The sequence below is a fragment of the Ambystoma mexicanum genome, chromosome 6q (assembly GCF_040938575.1).
Source record: "Ambystoma mexicanum isolate Mex_15411 chromosome 6q, UKY_AmexF1_1, whole genome shotgun sequence".
Lineage (NCBI taxonomy): Eukaryota > Metazoa > Chordata > Amphibia > Caudata > Ambystomatidae > Ambystoma > Ambystoma mexicanum.
Window position 1 is genome coordinate 1,684,984,641 of NC_090937.1, and position 20,152 is coordinate 1,685,004,792.

The following is a 20,152-nucleotide window of genomic DNA, read 5'->3' on the forward strand; positions in this document are numbered from 1 at the left end:
CAGCAAAGCGCACATGCGCAGACCGGGAGAAACATCAGCCATGGCAACAGAGGTTGCAAGGAAACGAGTAAGACAGGATAAGTGTGCCAACACCAGAGCAACTCGACACCTAATGAAACCCGTCAGAGCACGACAGGATAAGTATGCCAACACCGGAACAACTCAGCACATAATGAAACCCTTCAGAGCATGACAGGATAATGGTGCCAACACCAAAACAACTTGACACCTAATGAAACCCTTCAGAGCACGACAGGATAATGGTGCCAACAACTGAACAACTCGACCCCTAACTAAAGCTCATTCAGAGCATGACAGGATAAGTGTGCCAAGACCGGAACAACTCGGAACATAATGAAACCCCATTCAGAGCATGACAGGATAAGTGTGCCAACAACTGAACAACTTGACCCCTAATGAAACCCCATTCAGAGCACAACAGGATAAGTGTCCCAGCATCAGAACAACTCGACACCTAATGAAACCCCATTCCGAGCACAACAGGATAAGTGTGCCAACACAGGAACACAGCGACACCTAATGAAACCATTCAGAGCACGACAGGATAAGTGTGCCAACACCAGAACATCTTGACACCTAATGAAACCCCATTCAGAGAAGGACGGGATAAGTGTGCCAACACTGGAACAACTCAACACCTAATGAAACCCCCTTCAGAGTACGACAGGATAAGTGTGTGAACACCAGAGTAATTTGCCACCTAATGAAATCCCATTCAGAGCAGGGCAGGATAAGTGTGCCAACACCAGAACAACTCGACACCTAATGAATCCCTTCAGAGGACAACAGGATAAGTGTGCCAACACCAGAACAACTTGACACCTAATGAAACCCTTCAGAGCATGACAGGAAAAGTATGCCAACACCGGAACAACTCGGCACATAATGAAACCCTTTAGAGCACGACAGGATAATGGTGCCAACAACAGAACAACTCAGCACCTAATGAATCCCTTCAAAGCATGACAGGATAAGCATGCCAACACCCGAACAACTTGACACCTAATGAAACCCTTCAGAGCATGACATGATAAGTGTGCAAACACCAGAACAACTCAACACGTAATGAAACCCCCATTCAGAGTATGACAGGATTGTTAGAACTGATATAATATTGTTTCGTCCTCATTGTATATGTTGGCCCAGTCGCTTTGCGAGGAAATCCGTATTACAAGGTCGTGACCTCAAGTGAATAACGCCTCCATTTTAGGTTAGAGCCGCCATTTTAGTTTATTGTACAAAGTCAACCTGTAGTCTAAAATGGCCGTCTCATGTGCTCTTGTTCTTGCCTTAAACCTCTTCAACCTCTGTAGGAGAGTTAATGTCAGGCTACATGTTAGGGTCATGTAGACCTTGTCCTTTGTCGACCTCGGGATCAGGGGATTACTTGAATCAGCATTGTTAACCTACAAGTATACAAGAATAATAACGCTATCCAAATATGACATGCGAAACATTTGTTTGATCTGTATTAAAGCAATGTGTAAAGAGTGTAACGTTAAACTAGAGAATAATAATGTTTGTTAGTGAATAATAAAGATTCTGGGAATCTTTATAAGCCCGTGTCGGTGTATTTCCCTCTTGCATGGTGTAAAAGCCTTAATATTGTATTTTCTGATTCCACAGATGGCGCCCGAATAGGGACCCTCAAGATCGACTTTGTCTCGTTGAAGGTTGGCTCGGCTATCGGACCGGGATCAGACGGTGCCAACAGAAACGGCCACTTTGGATGAGAAGCGAATTCCTCGACAAAACTGCACAATCCGATCCCTGAACGGTGAGCTGTAGCCCAAGACGACGTCTTGACGAGGGTCCATATATCGAGGTGGGTAAATTTGCCGAAAATCACCAGGCACGTGGGTCCTTAGCGTTGTCCTTAGTAACCCGATCGGGCCTCCTAGTACTTTGGTCAGGTGAATCGTGACCCGATTCTTAATTTAACCCTGACAATTTGAATTTGGCGCATTGTACTCACGAGCACAATTTCTTGACCAGGTAACACCAGAAAGTTGATATGTCTGGGAAATTGTCTGACTGCTTTAGGGCATTATTCCGCAGCGACAGACAATCTTTGGAAGATGGCCGTCCCGCACCACAGGAGGGGTCGCCGGCATGTACTATGTACTGTAAGAAAGGCTTTGGTAGTATAGCATTTAATGACATTTGGCACAGACAGACCAGACATAATTCTAATCTTCGGTGGCCAACCAATGGTAGTTTTGAAATCCATCGTATAGAATATCTAGAGTCTGTATTAGTAAAGAAAAAGGCTAGACCTGCAGCATTTGACGCATTGCATAGTTGGAAAACAGAAGCTTTGCAGCAACAAAAGAGTAGAGAGAAACATATGCGTAGACATATGACAAGTGTCGAAAAGGCACGGTTATATGACTAAAATAAACAATTGGAGTCAGTTAGGAACACGGACAGGGCGTTCCAATTAGGCATTCAGAAAATCTACCCTTCAAAAGATTTTCATACGTCAGATGAATTTATTAATAAACTTTTGCATGAACGAAGGCCCGGTGCCTCCGCGCCACCTCCGTACGTCCCTCCTCCTGGCGCTTTGCCTCTTCCCGTTGTTATTCCCCCTCCTATAGTTCCTCCGGTCCGCCCTGCTGTTTTCCCTGTTGTTCTTGCAGCCGTCGGTCCTTTGCCTGCCCCCTTGCCTTCTCCTGTTGATATTCAGAATGTGCCTACTCTTCCTCTTCCAAGTGGTTCTGCATCGCTTGTAGTAGACCAGGGAGCGAGACCAAGGGTTGTGACTCGTAATACTGTGTCCCCGGAAAAAAAAGAGTGAATTGATCGCTTGGGCTAAACATTGTATGGAGAAGGGTGAACAAGCTGATGTTTTTTCCACACTCGAAAATTTAAAAGGTATTCCTGAGAAAAATGTTTTTATTGAAGGATTAGGGACTCATTTGAGTATAATGTGGAATAGATTAAACAATGTAGATTTCCCACAAGGGTTACGGGATTTGAACGCTTCAGCGTTGTCCAGAGATACTGCGGAGAAGGTATATGAGCATGTTGAGAGGATTTTTGAGTATAGGAAGGAGTTGGAAGTGTTACAGAATGAGGAAGCAGATGGTGGTAGTTTAGGCATTATGTACTTACAGAAACGGTTTTCTCCTCGCTGTGAATTAAAAGGTGAGGAAGTGCGAATTTGTACAAAGGATGCAAGAAGATCGATTTCTGATATGTCGATAACTCCAGATGAAGTATATGACACATATAGTCAGTGGGCCTCATTCCGAGTATGGCGGTAAGGGATAGCAGCCACCGGTAACGAGACCGGTGGCGGTATTCCCTTACCGCCATACTCCGAGTTCCCTCTGCGCCCTCGCCCTTAACGCCTGCTTTGAGCAGGTGTTAAAGTCGAGGGCGCAAAGGGGCCTCCAAGCCAATAACGGTGACCGTAATGAACGGTCACCGTTATTTGCATCTTCCCCATTCCCATTGAGCCCTATGGGGGCTCATTTGGGAATGGGGAAGAGCCTTGGTGAATGGGGAATTACCGCCCCGCCAACCTTGGAATGGGGCGGTGATTCCGCCATCCACCAAGGCGCTGCCGGTCCGGGTACGGCATCAACCAAGGCGTTAATAGCGCCGTTGGTTAGCGCCATACTCGGAATGAGGCCCAGTATACGTTAGAAATGCAAAAGAAAGTGATACAGGTTATGGTAGAATACCTGCAGAATGAGTGTGTAAAAAGAAAGATTTGTTGTCCCGCAGAATTGTTGAGTGTTTATAAGAGAGCCTTTACGGTTGATACTTCTTCGACTGCCTTAGCGCTTGATTTGGTTCTGTTACTTAGTAAGTGTTCGGAGCTGCCTACTTCTCAGTTGCCTATGAGAGTGGTCCCTCCGACATTTGTCCCAAAAGTTGAGATTGCGGCCGATGCTGCGCGAGGAATACTCGCGGGGGAAATTCCTCCACATTAAGTATCGCAGTTTGTTCACGTCCCGTTTTCAAGACAGGAAGTGAACACCATAAAGCAATCTATTCCCGATGTAAGAAAGAATCCGACCGGGTTCTATAAAGAAATAGAGTCGGTCTTACAATCGTCGGTATTCACCTTAAGTGATATTAATGTATTATTTCCCGTACTCCTGCCAGTTGATTTGTGGAAACAGATTAGGACTGTAGTTGATGTACCTGGGTTAGGAGATACATGGGATAACATGGTTAGGCTAGATAGAGAAAGACCAGCTGGCGAGCGACCGCCTCAAGTGATAGTAACCTTGCCTGATAGGATTATTGTAAAATTGAAAACCATAGTTCCTGAAAAAAAAAAATCATTTGGGACAAGCTTACGGCCTGTGTCCAAGGAAAGTCTGAGGGTGCTACCGATTTCTTCAAATCGGTTTGAACAGGTATTTTCAGATTTCAATGGACAAGACTTAGGCACAGAGTCAGGGAAAAGGCTGTTTGTCGACAAATTTCTACGTGGATTGTTGCCCAACATCCAGTTACAGATAATGGGCCTCATTACTCAGATGGCGGTCAGGATTTACTGGTACCGGTAAAATACCGGTACCGGTAAATCCTTACCGCCTTACTACGAGGTCCCTTTGCGGGTTGGGGGATTTAACGCCTGCTTTTTGCAGGCGTTAAAAACCAACCTGCAAAGGGACCCAGGGAGCTAATTACGATACCGCAATTAGCGCCTTCCACATTCCCATTGAGCCATATGGGCCAAAAATGGGAATGGGGAAGGGCAATGGTGGAAGGGGGAATTACCGCCCCGCCAACCTTGGAATGGGGCGGTAATTGCCCTTTCCGCCAAGGCGGTGCCGGTATTTTACGGGCATGAACCATGGCGCTAATCGCGCCATGGTTCTCCGCCATCCGTGTAATGAGGCCCTATGTCTTCCGAAAGCACCTGCCAGGCGAAGTCTCAATCAGAAGTACTGCAAATGGCTCAGTACTATGAAAATCGTGTGAATAATGAAAAGGAAAAACTTGAAAAAAAAAAGGGTGACCTGAAAACAAAAGTCCTATTACAACAGATTGTTAGAAACCCTTGAGGGGGTAATCAATTTAGAGGTCAGTACTTTCCACAGGGAAGTACGCCCCTGGCTCCGGTAACCATTAACCAGTGTGCCTATTGCGACAGGAAGACCACTGGCGCGCACAATGTCCGACCTTGCAGCAGAGGTCATTTGGGAACATGGGTAGACGATCCAGAGGTCTCCCGGGTGCAGGGGGCCCTGGTAGAGGTCAGTTTGCACCAGAATCACAGCAACCTCCTTCACAAGATAAGCAAGTTTCGAATGTGGATAATACAAACATTTTTGATCACCCTTATGCCGCGTACCTCTCTGAAGAGCTTCCTCTTGATAATATTCTGTTTCTCTAGGATTGCCCGAAGCAGGATTTGGAACCGACGCCTATTCCCGTTCATCAGAAAGGCCCCTACACATTGAGATGGTGGTGGGAAATAGGAAGCATCTATTTTTAGTAGATACGGGAGCACAAAAATGTTCCATTGAACATTCCAACGTTTCCGTAGGGTTTTCAGGCACACCTGTAGTTTGTCCGGTCTCTTTTCTGGTAGCGATAACACTGGGTCCCTTCACGGAACAGTGTCCATTTCTACTTACCACAAACTGTGGGGAGAATTTGCTGGGGTTAAATTTGTTGAAGACATTGCATGCAGTAATACATTGTTCTCCGGACGGAGCTCGGTTAACAATTTCACCTCAGAAACCATTCGAGGGTCCGTTTTTGACTTGACCTTTACCGCCAGAATTCAGTAATGTTCCAGAAAGCTTATGGGCAATTGATGATAATGATGTGGGCATTCTTCAAATTGAACCTGTTAAAATTATTCAGAAACATGGAGTAAAATTGCCTCGCATCCCGCAATATAAGATCTCAGTTGAAGGCGAGCAGGCTTTAAAATGTATAGTTTCTGATTTTGTACATCGTGGAGTAATTGAGGAGATTACGGGTAGCATATGTAACATCCCCATTTTGCCAGTATACAAAAAAGGTGATAATGCGATTCCCTTTCAGTTTATAATTGATTTACGCGCTATTAACAAAATTGTGGCTCCTCAATTTCCTATTGTACCTGATGTTACAATGATACTAATCATGATTCCGGCTTCTGCCACTCATTTTAGCTTTGTTGATCTTAAAAACGCATTTTTCAGTATTCCTATACACAAGGATAGCAGGTATTTGTTCGCGTTTACCCTAGGTGGACGCTCGTTCACATTCACTCGTGCACCACAAGGGTACACTGAGAGTCCAAGTATTTATAGTAGGGCATTGAAAGAGCAGCTCGATACTCTCGAGTTGCCTCCTACTTGCACGTTACTACAGTATATAGATGATCTCCTCTTGGCTGTTGATTCTGAGGATGCCTGTAAAGAAGGCACCGTGTTGTTGCTTTGTCATCTAGCGAAACATGGCCACAAAGCTTCACTCAAAAAATTCCAATATTGTTGTCAGGAGGTCACCTATTTAGGCTATCTCCTGTCAAAGGAGGGAAGACGGTTGACACCTGAACGAATAAAGACTATTTCTGGCATTTCTGTCCCAAATACGCAGAAGGAAGTTAGAGCCCTGATAGATATGGCTTCTTAGTGTAGATTGTGGATCCCTAAATTTTCGTTAACGATTAAACCAATGCTGGCTTTGACAAAGAAGGGCATTTCTTTGCCATTGCCATGGACTTTGGAACACCAGACAGCATTTGATTTGCTCAAATCCACGCTGTGTTCAGCGCCGGTTTTAGGAACTCCGAATTATGTCAAGGCCTTTGTGTTGTACGTGCATGAACGTGATGGATGTGCTTTGGCTGTGTTAACGCAGGAACATGGAGGGAAGAATAGGCCATGTGGCTATTTCTCATCCGCCCTTGATCCTGTTCCATGCGCTTTGCGGAGAGGTTTGAGAACTGTTGCTGCTACTGCTGCATCTGTAAAACAGAGTGAGGGAATGGTCCTGGGTCATGCGTTAACCCTAATGGTATCTCACTCTGTAGATATTTTATTGAATTGAACTCAAACGCAACACCTCACTTCCGCACGACTGACAAGATATGAACTAATCTTGTTTGCACCCCACATTCAAATTCAGAGGTGTTGTGTATTAAATCCGGCTGAACTTTTACCTGTCCTGCAGGATACTGTTGATGGTGACGAAACGTCACACGATAAAGGCAATGTGACAGAACAAGAGACTAAAGGCAGAATCGATCTGAAATACACGCCTTTGAATAGCCCACAAGGAGAGCTATTTTGTGATGGCTCCTGTTTTAAACTTCCAAACGGTACATCCACGGCTGCTTATGCCGTCACTACTTTAAGCACGATTGTGGAAACCAAAAGAATTATGCATAATTCCGCGCAGGCCGCAGAAATTATGGCGTTAACTCGAGCCTGTGAACTTTCTGAAGGGCTTACAGTAAATATATATACCGATAGTCTGTATGCTTTTGGGGTGGTTCACAACTTCGGTAGACTTTGGAAAGAATGAGGGTTCTTGACCTCGCATGGCACGAAAATTCAGCATGGCACTTTAATAGTGCGATTACTTTCAGCACTCGCACTCCCTGTTCAGCTAGCTATCATAAAATGTGCAGCACATCAAAAGGTTACAGATGATGTAGGAAAAGGGAATGCTTTCGCTGATCAGATAGCTAAACAAACTACCACTGATTTTAGTTCAGAAATGTATGCTGTAAGAGAAACTGTAAATATTTGCACTTTGGGTGAACGTATCGATTCTGTAAAAGACATTCAAGCAGATGCTACCATAGAGGAAACTAAGAGATGGATCGAGGGTGCAGGGAGACTGGATGATGATGGGTGTTGGGTGGACAATGTTGAAGGAAAATGGTTACTCCCTGACGCCTACATTACAATGATGGTTATTATGGCTCATGGTCCGACACATGTTTGTGCGTGTAAATTGACTAAAATGCTACACAGTGTATGGGCCAATGATAAGATTTTCAAAACTGCGGAGCGCTTTGTCCAAGGGTGCATGGTCTGCTTGCAGCACAATGTAGGAAAAGGTACCTCGACTCCTAGAGGAAGTTTCGCTCCACCTTCTGTTCCGTTTGAGGTTATTCACTTTGATTTTATTGAAATGGAACGTTGCAACAATCTTAAATATGTGTTGGTTGTCATTTATGTCTTAAGTAAGTGGGTTGAGGCCTTCCCGCTTAGAGATGCAATGGCCATAACCACGGCAAAAACTCTGTTGAAAGAGTTTTTTCCTAGGTTCGGGCTGCCGAGAGTCATCTGGTCGGATAATGGGGCACACTTTATCGCTGATGTAATCCTACAAATATGCAAAGGATTACAGATTGATAAACGGTTCCATTCAGCCAGACATGCCCAAAGTGCCGGATTAGTGGAAAGGCATAACTGCATTATAAAGAACAAGCTCGCTAAGACATGTGCTTGAACCAAGTTAAAATGGCCGGACGCCTTACCGATCGCGTTGTTGTCTATGAGAACAACCCCTCAAACTAAGACTGGGCTCTCTCCCTTTGAGGTGGTAATGGGAAGACCTGCTAATATTTGGGGTTTGCCAAAAAGCAGTTTGTTGCGGGATATAGAAAATGTGCTTCTTTCAGATTACTGTAACCAGTTGACTAAAAATCTGTTTCAATTTATCACCAGTTGCGAGAGGCATTACCTGTATGGTACGAGGGTCCTGGTCACAGTCTACGACCGGGGGACTGGATCCTCACAAAGGTTTTGAGAGGTCGTCTTGCCTTGCACCTCGGTGGAGGGGTCCCTACCAAGTCCTGCTAGTCACTCAGACTGCTGTGCGGGTAGCGGGTCGTAAGAACTGGATCAATGCGACGCACACCAAACGGATCCTGAAGCCCGTGCCATACGATACAGAAGACACAGAATCCCTTCCCACTGCTGTAACTACTGTGCCTGAAACAGCAACAACCGACATGAGAGTATCAGAGACTGTTCCAAAATCCGCAAGGCCAGACAAAACGGCCATCTTGTCTCTGCACACTCCAACAGTGGAACTTCCGGATCAATCCTTTTCTGATCCCATTTCCGTTCACTCGCCACCTCCAGGAGGAAGTGACGAAACTTTGTTCTCAAAAGAAAGTATGAAATATAATTTACGTCCATGGAAATAGACTTACAGCACGGTCTGACTGTGCGATTGAGAAAATCATTTGAGGGCTTGTCTTTTGGCCTGACTGTACTGAAGGATTCTGTTGGCTAAAGGTTGTGGGAAAGACATTAAGAAGACGCACGACTGGAGTCACCAGCAAACGAACAATTGGTGTTTTTCGATTGAAAACTACAATGCCTGCACGCTACCGCTCGTACCGAACTTTTAGATAAATATGTGACTAGCAGAGACAATGATGAAGCATGTAAGGGGACCCCCAAGGTGTATTGTTGCCTTTTTTTCTAATAATAACTGGATTTTTAGTAACTGTTGGATTTGGGTTATGGGGGATTACTTGAATCAGCATTGTTAACCTACAAGTATACAAGAACAATAACGCTATCCAAATATGACATGCGAAACATTTGTTTGATCTGTATTAAAGCAATGTGTAAAGAGTGTAACGTTAAACTAGAGAATAATAATGTTTGTTAGTGAATGTATTAAAAAGTAAACTGCATGCACGAGATATGTAAATTAGGAACGAACCTGGCGCGACCCTAGCCCAGTACATGATTAACTTGCAGGAGGCTGGACATCATTATAATAAACTGTATAAATACGCTGATGTCCAGCTAGCAAATGCTGCTCACTGCTCACATTGAACCCTGCTTGTGGTCTCTGTGATGTATTGACAGCCAAATAGCTATTTGTGTACTTTGTTTTATAACTGTTCAGTTTTGTAATAAAGATTCTGGGAATCTTTACAAGCCTGTGTCTGTGTATTTTCCTCTTGCATGGTGTAAAAGCCTTAATATTGTATTTTCTGATTCCACAGGATAAGTGTGCCAACACCAGAACAACTCAACACCTAATGAAATCCCATTCAGAGCATGACAGGATATGTATGCCAACACCGGAACAACTCGGCACCTAATGAAACCCTTCAGAGCATGACAGGATAATGGTGCCAACACTAGAACAACTCGACACATAATGAAACCCTTCAGAGCACGACAGGATAAGTATGCCAACACCGGAACAACTCGGCACATAATGAAACCTTTCAGGGCATGACAGGACAATGGTGCCAACACCAGAACAACTCGACACATAATGAAACCCTTCAGAGCACGACAGGATAAGTATGCCAACACCGGAACAACTCGGCACATAATGAAACCCTTCAGGGCATGACAGGACAATGGTGCCAACACCAGAACAACTCAACATCTAATGAAACCCCATTCAGGGCATGACAGTATAAGTGTGCCAACACCGGAACAACTCGACTCCTAATGAAACCCCATTCAGGGCATGACAGTATAAGTGTGCCAACACCGGAACAACTCAACACCTAATGAAACCCCATTCAGAGCATGACAGGATAAGTGTGCCAGCACCGGAACAAATTGGCACATAATGAAACCCTTCAGAGCACAACAGGATAATGGTGCCAACACCAGAACAACTCGACACATAATGAAACCCCATTCAGGGCATGACAGGATAAGGGTACCAACACCGGAAAAACTGGACACCTTATGAAACCCTTCAGAGCACGACAGGATAAGTGTGCCAACACCGGAATAGCTTGACACCTAAGGAAACCCCATTCCGAGCATGGCAGGATAAGTGTGCCTGAACAACTCGACACCTAATGAAACCCCATTCTGAGCATAACAGGATAAGTGTGTCAACACAGGAACACCACGACACCTAATGAAACCATTCAGAGCATGACAGGAGAAGTGTGCCAACACCAGAACAACTTGACACCAATGTCATGAAACCCTTCAGAGTCGGACAGGTTAAGTATGCCAACACCGGAACAACTCGACACCTAATGAAACATTTCAGAGTCGGACAGGGTAAGCATGCCAACACCAGAACAACTCGAAACCTAATGAAACACTTCAGAGCATGACAGGAAAAGTGTGCCAACACCGGAACAACTCAACACCTAAAGAAACCCCATTCAGAGCACGACAGGATAAGTGTGCCAACACAGGAACAAATGAAACCCTTCAGAGCATGACAGGATAAGTATGCCAACACTGGAACAACTCGACACCTAATGAAACCCTTCAGAACACGACAGGATAAGGGTGCCAAGACCGGAACAACTCGGAACATAATGAAACCCTTCAGAGCACGACAGGATAAGTATGCCAACACCGGAACAACTCGGCACATAATGAAACCTTTCAGGGCATGACAGGACAATGGTGCCAACACCAGAACAACTCGACACATAATGAAACCCTTCAGAGCACGACAGGATAAGTATGCCAACACCGGAACAACTCGGCACATAATGAAACCCTTCAGGGCATGACAGGACAATGGTGCCAACACCAGAACAACTCAACATCTAATGAAACCCCATTCAGGGCATGACAGTATAAGTGTGCCAACACCGGAACAACTCGACTCCTAATGAAACCCCATTCAGGGCATGACAGTATAAGTGTGCCAACACCGGAACAACTCAACACCTAATGAAACCACATTCAGAGCATGACAGGATAAGTGCGCCAACACCGGAACAAATTGGCACATAATGAAACCCTTCAGAGCACAACAGGATAATGGTGCCAACACCAGAACAACTCGACACCTAATGAAACCCATCGGCGCACGACAGGATAAGTATGCCAACACCAGAACAACTCGACACATAATGAAACCCCATTCAGGGCATGACAGGATAAGGGTACCAACACCGGAAAAACTGGACACCTTATGAAACCCTTCAGAGCACGACAGGATAAGTGTGCCAACACCGGAATAGCTTGACACCTAAGGAAACCCCATTCCGAGCATGGCAGGATAAGTGTGCCTGAACAACTCGACACCTAATGAAACCCCATTCTGAGCATAACAGGATAAGTGTGTCAACACAGGAACACCACGACACCTAATGAAACCATTCAGAGCATGACAGGAGAAGTGTGCCAACACCAGAACAACTTGACACCAATGTCATGAAACCCTTCAGAGTCGGACAGGTTAAGTATGCCAACACCGGAACAACTCGACACCTAATGAAACATTTCAGAGTCGGACAGGGTAAGCATGCCAACACCAGAACAACTCGAAACCTAATGAAACACTTCAGAGCATGACAGGAAAAGTGTGCCAACACCGGAACAACTCAACACCTAAAGAAACCCCATTCAGAGCACGACAGGATAAGTGTGCCAACCCAGGAACAAATGAAACCCTTCAGAGCATGACAGGATAAGTATGCCAACACTGGAACAACTCGACACCTAATGAAACCCTTCAGAGCACGACAGGATAAGGGTGCCAAGACCGGAACAACTCGGAACATAATGAAACCCCATTCAGAGCATGACAGGATAAGTGTGTCAACACTGGAAAAAATTGGCACATAATGAAACCCTTTAGAGCACGACAGGATAATGGTGCCAACACCAGAACAACTCGACGCCTAATGAAACCCATCGGCACAGGACAGGATAAGTATGCCAACACCGGAACAACTCGACACATAATGAAACCCCATTCAGGGCATGACAGGATAAGGGTACCAACACCAGAAAAACTGGGCACCTTATGAAACCCTTCAGAGCACGACAGGATAATGGTGCCAAAACTGAGACAACTCGACACCTAACGAAAGCTCATTCAGAGCATGACAGGATAAGTGTGCCAACACCGGAATAGCTCGACACCTAAGGAAATCCATTCCGAGCATGGCAGGATAAGTATGCCAACACCAGAACAACTCGACACCTAATGAAATCCCATTCTGAGCATGACAGGATAAGTGTGCCAACACAGGAACCACAACACCTAATGAAACCATTCAGAGCACGACGGGATAAGTGTGCCAACACCAGAACACCTTGACACCAAAGTCATGAAACCCTTCAGAGTCGGACAGGTTAAGTATGCCAACACCGGAACAACTCGACACCTAATGAAACCCTTCAGAGTCGGACAAGGTAAGCATGCCAACACCAGAACAACTCGACACCTAATGAAACACTTCAGAGTATGTTAGGATAAGTGTGCCAACACCGGAACAACTCAACACCTAAAGAAACCCCATTCAGAGCACGACAGGATAAGTGTGCCAACACAGGAACAAATGAAACCCTTCAGAGCATGACAGGATAAGTATGCCAACACTGGAACAACTCAACACCTAAAGAAACCCCATTCAGAGCACGACAGGATAGGTGTGCCAACGCAGGAACAAATGAAACCCTTCAGAGGATGACAGGATAAGTATTCCAACACTGGAACAACTCGACACCTAATGAAACCCTTCAGAGCACGACAGGATAAGTGTGCCAACACCAGAACAACTTGACACCGAAAGAATCCATATTCAGAGCACAACAGGATAAGTGTGCCAACGCAGCAACAACTCGACACCTAATGAAGCCCCATTCAGAGCCCGACAGGATACGTGTGCCAACACCGGAACAAATTGACACCTAATGAAACCCCATTCAGAGCATGACAGGATAAGTGTGCCAACACAGGAACAACTCAACACCTAAAGAAACCCCATTCAGAGCACGACAGGATAAGTGTGCCAACACAGGAACAAATGAAACCCTTCAGAGCATGACAGGATAAGTATGCCAACACTGGAACAACTCAACACCTAAAGAAACCCCATTCAGAGCACGACAGGATAGGTGTGCCAACGCAGGAACAAATGAAACCCTTCAGAGGATGACAGGATAAGTATTCCAACACTGGAACAACTCGACACCTAATGAAACCCTTCAGAGCACGACAGGATAAGTGTGCCAACACCAGAACAACTTGACACCGAAAGAATCCATATTCAGAGCACAACAGGATAAGTGTGCCAACGCAGCAACAACTCGACACCTAATGAAACCCCATTCAGAGCACAACAGGATACGTGTGCCAACACCAGAACAAATTGACACCTAATGAAACCCCATTCAGAGAATGACAGGATAAGTGTGCCAACACAGGAACAACTCAACACCTAATGAAACCCCATTCAGAGCATCTTAGGCTTCTCTTGCCTCAAGCTTAGACCGTCCTCGTTATCTTTCAAAATGCTAAAGTTCAATGTTACCTCTGTCGCAAACACAAAAATATAACTCACAAAAGTTCCATCAGAAAATATCACTCTTCACTTGCAGGACTCCCTTGCCCATGGAAAATCAAGTCCTTCTGACTTTCAAATTCAGCATCTCAAATAATTCCTTCTTACACCTAGACCTCCCCTGGTCATGGCACAGTCCACATATTACAGGTGACGCCACCAGATGCCTAGTTTTGGTTAGGTCTCTTGTTTTGTCCTTAGGGTGGTGTCTCTTCGACCCTCCTGGATCTGCCTCCTGCCTGGGGGCCACCACAATGCTTTCAGTTTTCGTCTAGCTCCCCAGCTGTCGTGGTGCTTCTTAAAAAGGATTTCTATTTTGCTCACACTTAACTCACGCACAGCTCCCCTGCTGCTGCTGTACTTCTTTTCATTCACAGAGTCCGGTCAGATAGCACAGCGAGTAGAGTGCTCGCTTTGACATCCGTGCAGAGCCTGCTGACGCAGGTTCGAATCCTGGCAGGGCCAAACTCAGCCTTTCATCCATCCGAGGTCGATAAATGAGCACTACACACTGTGGGAAATAAGCAGCGCTCAGATACCTGAGGGTTCGTAGCGCTATATAAATGTACAAACAAACAGAGTCTTTCAAATGCATATAATACTGTACAGGACCACTCTTCTACTGTATATACTTTTATACTGTCTTTATTATTGTTCATATCTCAACAGCATCCCAACAGCTTTCGGGAACAAGTGCTCTTTCACTTGCGGACACACCGTTACAAAGTATTCAGTCTTTTCTCAAACGATGCCAGGTTCCTTGCTCATTCAGAAACTCACCAGTCACGGGCTTCGTCGCTTTTTCCTTCAACTGCTTTCCCGCCTGAGGTCAGGGTCTCTTCAACTGCCTCTGAGACCCTGCAGGGCTTCCATCTTTACCCAGGGGTACGAGGACCTCTCTGGCCAAACAGAGTACGTGAATGACATGCTCCACGGCTCCCGTCTGGCAACTCCTCCGGCTTGCTGGAGACACAACCTTCTAGCTGTGCTTTCTCCTGCATCACCTAGTAGTCTTACAGCCTCCTGGCATCAGGCTCTTTGTTGCCTCGATTTTGGGCAGCTCTAGCTCTGCTGCCTCTCCTGCTAGCCATCCAGCTTGTTCCATTTGCCAAGCCTGTGTGTTCTTTTATATGCAACTCAGTATTTAACAGGCTGCAGGTGGGCATAGTTGAAATCAATTGCCTGACCCTAGCTGGCCTCATTAGTCGGACAGGTCCATTGGGGAAGTTGATGTACCTTGATCGGCATCTTCCTCGTTCCAGTACCATAGTGGTGTTTCTCATAGGCAATATGTACGCCTCTTGATCTCCTCTTCTTCGTCTCAGTACTGAGATAATATTTAAGGGAAAGAGGAGGGTGTGCTTTAGTGTACCCTATAAAGGCTGAGGCCGGGGGTTATCAAGGTTACGGTCCTTATGACAGCGAGGTTATAGAACTGTTGGTTTTCTCTCCCCTTTCTCCATGTTAGGGAAGTAGTCATGAGGTTCTGAATACAGTGTGCTTCATTACGGGTCTGGCGGTAACCATGTCGGTAAAACCGGCAGGTTGCCGCCAGACCCATAATGGATTACCGACACCTGACTTTCTGGTAACACCAGGGTATTCCGACCCCAGCGGTCGGGAATTCAGGCGCTGGTATTTTTGTAAGTCCCCATTCCCATGGAGTCCCATATGGGAATAGGGACCACGGAACCATCCGCACCGTTAACAATGGTGCCGGTGCTTCCGGGAAACTCTGCGTGCGGGACGGCACCCGCCCACAGAGTCGTACTGTGCCGGTCCAGAAACACTGGTGCTGGTAGGCTTAAAGGCACCAGTGTTTCCGGACCGGCACAGTCATAATGAGGCCCAATGAATCAAATCCTCTCCTTCCTATCTTATTATAATGATGATGATAATGGGTTGGCAGGTTTTTTATGTGGGTATTCCCAGTAAGTAAAGGTTAATGGTAAGGAAAATATTGGTCCTCATAGGAGTTGGTAAGACTATAAGGTCTGAAGGATAAGCTAATGTCATGGTTAGAAAAAGGGGTTGACCGCCCATGGTTTTTATATTCCTTTATTTCTCTTTGAAGGTGAATATTTGATGGAAGGTCTTGAGGTGGAGCAGGCCAGGCATGACAATAGCCTATAATAGTGGAGAGAGGGTAGTATAGGTCGGGACTAGAAAGAAAGAGGGTGATACCATATCTCACCTTGTGGCCGTCTTTCGCCAATCCTCGAGGATCCTCTACTCAGGCGATCCTCCCTCGCTTGTCCACCCCCGGGGCTGGGATCCAAAAGCGATGGCCTGGCCCTGGCCGCCTTTGTAGAATATCACCGGGGAGTGGGTTTGGTAAGATCCTTAGGTTTTTGACAGTGCCAACAACGGAACAACTCGACACCTAATGAAACCCTTCATAGTATGACAGGACGGCACTAAGTAGTTGAGAGTCTACGATAAATTCAGATCATAGTGCCACTAAATCTGCAGCCCTTACAGCAGCTCTTATAATGCCACTAAATCTGCGGGACAAACAGCTCTTACAGCAGCCCTTACAATGCCACTAAAGCTGCGGGACATGCAGCTCTTACAATGCCACTAAAGCTGTAGGCCATACAGCCCTTACAGTGCCACTAAATCTGCAGGACATGCAGCTCTTACAGTGCCACTAACTCTGTTGGACATGCAGCTCTTACAATGCCACTAAATCTGCAGGACATGCAGCTCTTATGGTGTCACCAAATCTGCAGGACATGTGGCTTTTACATTCGGCCTCATTAGGAGTTTGGTGGTATCTGGGTGGTAAATCCACCCAGATACCACAAAACTGTATTACCGTTAGCGTCAGTTGGTCCAGCGTTATTACCGCCAGATTACATATCCAGGCTAGAGTATCTGTTTGGCCCTCCCATTCAAAACAAACAAAAGGAGAGAGGAGCTAAAAGCCACTCCCATTCACATGAAGGAGGGGGGCTGCAAGCCACTCCCATTCGCATGAAGGAGGGGGGCTACAAGCCACTCCTATTCACATGAAAGGAGGGGGACTGCTGGCACAAGAACCTCTCACTACAAAGTCAAAAACAGCAGCCAGTCACTCGCCTAAATGGGATGTGGTCGCGCTGATTTCATGCCACTTCCTGCTGTATTTTCCACCTGAAGGTTGTTGTTGACGATGAGACGGGCAGGAGCGTGAGGGACAAGCGACAGCTTTAGTTCAGGTTCTCCGAGTGACTCAGACCCCCCAGCAGAGCTGCGCATGGGCGTTGCGAAGACAGTGCACTGGCGCATGCGCATTAAGGAGGCAGCCACCCAACATGCCCGAAGGATAGATGGGCGGCAGAACCAATCACAAGGCGGAACTCTGCCAGTGCATGCGCACATGGAAAATGTGACGAAATGAGTCAAAAGCGCATGCTCAGTCAAGGGGACACCGCACGCAACACGCCCGGAAGACGGACGGGCGATAGAACCAATCACAGGGCTCTGCTGAGAGCACGCTTGCATGGACGCTGTGAAGACAGCGGGCACAGGACATACTCAGCAGGGCCTATCATATCCAATTTGCCCGGAAGATAGATGGGGAGGCAGGACCAATCAAGGGGCGCATCTCTGCAAGAGCATGCGCACATGGACGCAGTGATGACACTACTCTCACGCGCAGGCTCAGTCAAGACGCCGAATGCTCACGCTCAGAAGATAGACGGGTGGCCCAACCAATCACAGGACGCACTGATAACGCCTCACGGAAGGTTGGATGCTCTAAGGAAACGCTCTTCACCGGGCCAGGACTCTCTGTGCGCACGTGCGGCTCACTCCCAACCCTTTATTATCAGATGGGGGACTCTGGTCCTATGTGTGCGCACGCGCGGCTCACTCCCAACCCTTTATCATCAGATGGGGGGCTCCGGTCCTCTGTGTGCGCACGCGCGGCTCACTCCCAACCCTTTATCGTCAGATGGGGGACTCCGGTCCTCTGTGTGCGCACGCGCGGCTCACTCCCAACCCTTTATTGTCAGATGGGGGACTCCGGTCCTCTGTGTGCGCACGCACGGCTCACTCCCAACCCTTTATCATCAGATGGGGGACTCCGGTGCTCTGTGTGCGCACGCACGGCTCACTCCCAACCCTTTATCAATCAGATGGGGGACTCCGGTGCTCTGTGCGCACGCGCGGCTCACTCCCAACCCTTTATTATCAGATGGGGGGACTCCGGTGCTCTGTGTGCGCACGCGCGGCTCACTCCCAACCCTTTATTATCAGATGGGGGACTCTGGTCCTCTGTGTGCGCACGCGCGGCTCACTCCCAACCCTTTATCATCAGATGGGGGGCTCCGGTCCTCTGTGTGCGCACGCGCGGCTCACTCCCAACCCTTTATCGTCAGATGGGGGACTCCGGTCCTCTGTGTGCGCACGCGCGGCTCACTCCCAACCCTTTATTGTCAGATGGGGGACTCCGGTCCTCTGTGTGCGCACGCGCGGCTCACTCCCAACCCTTTATCATCAGATGGGGGACTCTGGTGCTCTGTGTGCGCACGCACGGCTCACTCCCAACCCTTTATCAATCAGATGGGGGACTCCGGTGCTCTGTGTGCACGCGCGGCTCACTCCCAACCCTTTATTATCAGATGGGGGGACTCCGGTGCTCTGTGTGCGCACGCGCGGCTCACTCCCAACCCTTTATTATCAGATGGGGGGACTCCGGTGCTCTGTGTGCGCCCGCGCGGCTCACTCCCAACCCTTAATTATCAGATGGGGGACTCCGGTGCTCTGTGTGCGCACGCGCGGCTCACTCCCAACCCTTTATTATCAGATGGGGGACTCTGGTCCTCTGTGTGCGCACGCGCGGCTCACTCCCAACCCTTTATCATCAGATGGGGGGCTCCGGTCCTCTGTGTGCGCACGCGCGGCTCACTCCCAACCCTTTATCGTCAGATGGGGGACTCCGGTCCTCTGTGTGCGCACGCGCGGCTCACTCCCAACCCTTTATTGTCAGATGGGGGACTCCGGTCCTCTGTGTGCGCACGCGCGGCTCACTCCCAACCCTTTATCATCAGATGGGGGACTCCGGTGCTCTGTGTGCGCACGCACGGCTCACTCCCAACCCTTTATCAATCAGATGGGGGACTCCGGTGCTCTGTGCGCACGCGCGGCTCACTCCCAACCCTTTATTATCAGATGGGGGGACTCCGGTGCTCTGTGTGCGCACGCGCGGCTCACTCCCAACCCTTTATTATCAGATGGGGGGACTCCGGTGCTCTGTGTGCGCCCGCGCGGCTCACTCCCAACCCTTAATTATCAGATGGGGGACTCCGGTGCTCTGTGTGCGCACGCGCGGCTCACTCCCAACCCTTTATTATCAGATGGGGGACTCCGGTCCTCTGTGTGCGCAGGCGCGGTTCACTCCCAACCCTTTATTATCAGATGGGGGGACTCCGGTCCTCTGTGTGCGCACGCGCGGCTCACTCCCAACCCTTTATTATCAGATGGGGGACTCCGGTGCTCTGTGTGCGCACGCGCGGCTCACTCCCAACCCTTTATTATCAGATGGGGGACTCCGGTGCTCTGTGTGCGCACGCGCGGCTCACTCCCAACCCTTTATTATCAGATGGGGGACTCCGGTGCTCTGTGTGCGCACGCGCGGCTCACTCCAAACCCTTTATTATCAGATGGGGGACTCCGGTCCTCTGTGTGCGCACGCGCGGCTCACTCCCAACCCTTTATCATCAGATGGGGGACTCCGGTCCTCTGTGTGCGCACGCGCGGCTCACTCCCAACCCTTTATCAATCAGATGGGGGACTCCGGTGCTCTGTGTGCGCACGTGCGGCTCACTCCCAACCCTTTATTATCAGATGGGGGACTCCGGTCCTCTGTGTGCGCACGCGCGGCTCACTCCCAACCCTTTATTGTCAGATGGG

At 47.8% G+C, this 20,152-nt stretch overlaps 1 protein-coding gene across 1 annotated transcript in view; it reads right to left on the minus strand.

Moving 5' to 3' along the window:
* Window positions 1-17,493, minus strand: part of LOC138517061 (zinc finger protein 268-like) — a 43,573-nt gene extending 26,080 nt beyond the window's left edge. Inside the window, exon 1 of the mRNA XM_069632571.1 lies at window positions 17,336-17,493. The gene's annotated coding sequence lies outside the window, so the exon portion shown is untranslated. The remainder of the gene's footprint in view (window positions 1-17,335) is intronic.
* Between the last annotated feature and the right edge of the window lie 2,659 nt (window positions 17,494-20,152).